The sequence below is a fragment of the Pteropus alecto genome, unplaced genomic scaffold (assembly GCF_000325575.1).
Source record: "Pteropus alecto unplaced genomic scaffold, ASM32557v1 scaffold79, whole genome shotgun sequence".
NCBI lineage: Eukaryota > Metazoa > Chordata > Mammalia > Chiroptera > Pteropodidae > Pteropus > Pteropus alecto.
This window is the reverse complement of record NW_006494612.1, coordinates 16,152,499-16,155,670: the sequence shown is the minus strand read 5'-3', so window position 1 is coordinate 16,155,670 and position 3,172 is coordinate 16,152,499. Positions and strand designations below refer to the sequence as shown.

The following is a 3,172-nucleotide window of genomic DNA, read 5'->3' as shown; positions in this document are numbered from 1 at the left end:
TAATAAAGAAAAACGATAGCTATGTGATAAAATCCAAATGGGCCTTACGAAAAGGAGAAAATACTCGCAATATAATGGTCTATAAAATCAATTGCCTTGGGCTTCTTCTACTTACGGTTTATATACCAGCAAATTATCAAAGACAAATAAATATACATTTACTTAGTAAGCTATATTTTTCTTCTGCCCACATTCGCAGAAAATGAATTATTGTCACATATTAGAAGTAATATGTTTAAAAAGACACAAAATTCTTATGTAGTGTTTAAAATGGTGATGGAAATAATTATCGTAATATTAAAATAGCAAAACTGTGATTAAGTTGATTTTCACGTCTGTAAAAAGAAAGAAAATATTATTAATCAACTCAGAAAGTAGTTTTAACCCATAATCATTCTGGGTTACAGGTCGGCTCATATTATTTTTGGTTTAGGTTTTAGCTATTTAAGTATGTATGGTAAGACAGCTATTTCTGAATAATGTGTTTTTGTGTTTTTATTCTCTTTCAGATTGCCAGAAATCAAAAACTTAATATTGAAGCATGCAAATTCAAATAAAATAAAACAAGAAATACTTCAAACACACAACATATCCAATAGGTAAAACAAATATAAAATTTAAATGGTTTTTAAAACTTTGATGGAAAATACCCTAATACATAACCAGATAAATAATACTGTATTTAATCTAGTTGCTAATTTACGAAAAAAAGTTTAATTTTTCCCAATTTTAAATCATAGAATTTAAACAAAGAAAGACGTGTCCATAACAAGAATTTAGAAAATACAGAAAAAGAAAAAGTAGAGGAGAAAACAAGAATCACTCTAATCTTATTTGGGTATATTACCAGGACTCCAGTGTTTTTGAGCCCACCTTCCTGCATGCATTGGCCCAATGAAATGCACGAGCAGGATTTTGTAGTATAGAAAGAAAACATACTTTAATATCGAATTGGCCAATTGAGAGACAGGAAGGTAATGCTAAAACACAGAATCCCTGATGATATGTGTAGGTTATAGATTATATAGGGCAAAATCACATGACACTATGTGTTAGGGGTTCAGGATTGAGGCTGATTGCTAGAAGGTGAGGTAAGGGGAATAAATCATTTCTTAAGGTCTTGAGGACAGTTCTGAGGTCTGTTCCAGCGTCCTTCTGTCTGGTCTGGCGGAAAAGTCCACTTTAGGGCTCAGGAGCTGAAACATACTTTAGGTCAAGATGTTATCTTTAGCCTGCCAGAGGTCTATTAGTCAGGTCTGAGCTACTGCCTTCTACTGCCTTCTGGGGTTGCTGATTATCTGGGGAAAGGCTAGATCTCTGAGGGGATATATATAGCTATCTATCTATCATCTATCTATCTGTCTATCTATCTATCTGTCTATCTATCTATTATCTATCTATCTATCTATCTATCTATCTATCTATCTATCTATCTATCATTCTATCTATCTATCATCTATATCTCTATCTAAAACTAGGTCTACGGCCATGCCACCCTGAACAAGCCTGATTCCGTCTGATTGCGGAAGCTAAGCAGGGTTGGGCCTGGTTAGTACTTGGATGGTAGACCAGCTAGGAAGACCAGGTGTTGTAGGCGTAAAAAATTTTTAAAAAAGGGATTGTAAGCTGACAAGGTCCTTGCAATCTGTGAGGTCAACCAAAGGTTGCCTCACCTTAAAAAAAAAAAAAACTAAAACTAAATTTAATCAAAGTCATAGGGATCCTCAGTTTCAGGTAAAAAACATTTATTTTTTTTCCTTTTTTGTATGTATGTAAATTAAAACAAATTTTAAACAATTTTATTGAAGTACAATTGATATTAAACACTTAAGTTTAAATTAAACATGTACAATTAAATGCATTTCCACATTCCATATGTATAAATCATTACCACAATTAAGTTAATGAATATTTTCTAGAAAGTTTCCTTAAGTCCTTTTGTAATCCACCCTCCAATCACTTTCTTCTCTCTGCCTGGGATTCCCAGGGCATACATTGGAGCTTTTGTTCTTGCCCCATGGATCCTTAAGATTGTATGTATTTTTCTTCAATCTTTTTTCTTTCTGTTCTTCAGATAAAATAATTTTTATCAATCTATCTTCAAGTTTAATGACTCCAGTCCGTTATCTACATTATACCCTTGAACTCCTCCAGCGAGGTTTTCCACATATTACATTTTTCGATTCTACATTTTTTTTAGTTCTTTTAAAAAATAGTTTCTATATAGTCACAGAGATTTTCTCTTTTCATTTATTTTCCTTTCTCCAGCTCTCTCCCTTCCATGACGTCCCTTTTGTTCTGTCTTTCTGTGGTTTGGAAGGCCAGTAAGATAGCAGAGTTTTCTACTGGAATTTTAGCAGTTGTGCCCTCCAAAACTGTGCCTTTGGGGCAAAATCATTCCAGGAAAACAACTAAGACTCTTACCTCCACAGAGGAGGCACTTCTGTGCGTTTTGACTCCCCACCACACTCTGCCTGGTTTTGTTTATTCTCAGACTTTTTAGGTGGTATTTTTTTTATTTTTGTTGTAGGCAGTGCAATGAGATCAGCTAAAGGGGGTTTATATCACCATGGCAGAACCCAAACTCCTCAAAAACATTTATCTTCATGTTATAAAACAAATTTCAAATGAAATAAAAGTATTATGCAAAAGCTAGATATTTATAATAAAATTGGCTATCTATAGCTTTGAACATATTTGTTAGACCCAAAGAAGTTTTCGGGTTAAAGATTTGGGGTGGATAACACAAAAAAAGAAAACTACAGACCAATATCTCTCATGAACACAGATGCAAAAATCCTAAATAAGATACTAGCAAACTGAATACAGCAACATATTAAAAAGATTATACACCACGATCAAGTGGGCTTCATCCCAGAGGCAAAGGGATGGTTCAACATAGGCAAATCAACTAATGTGATACATCACATAAACAAATTAAAAAATAAGAATCAGATGATCATATCAATAGATGTAGAAAAAGCCTATGACAAGATACAGCATCCATTTATGATTAAATACTTAATGAAATTGGTATAGAAGGAAAATACCTTAACATAATAAAGGCCATCCATATATGACAAACCCTCAACCAGCATTATACTTAATGGTGAAAAACTAAAAACCTTCCCTCTAAGATCAGGAACAAGGCAAGGCTGTCCACTATCACCAC

The 3,172-nt window shown here is 33.5% G+C and overlaps 1 pseudogene; it reads left to right on the top strand.

Moving 5' to 3' along the window:
- The first annotated feature begins 1,478 nt into the window (after nucleotides 1-1,478).
- LOC112474331 lies at nucleotides 1,479-1,597 on the top strand (annotated as a pseudogene).
- Nucleotides 1,598-3,172: the final 1,575 nt, after the last annotated feature.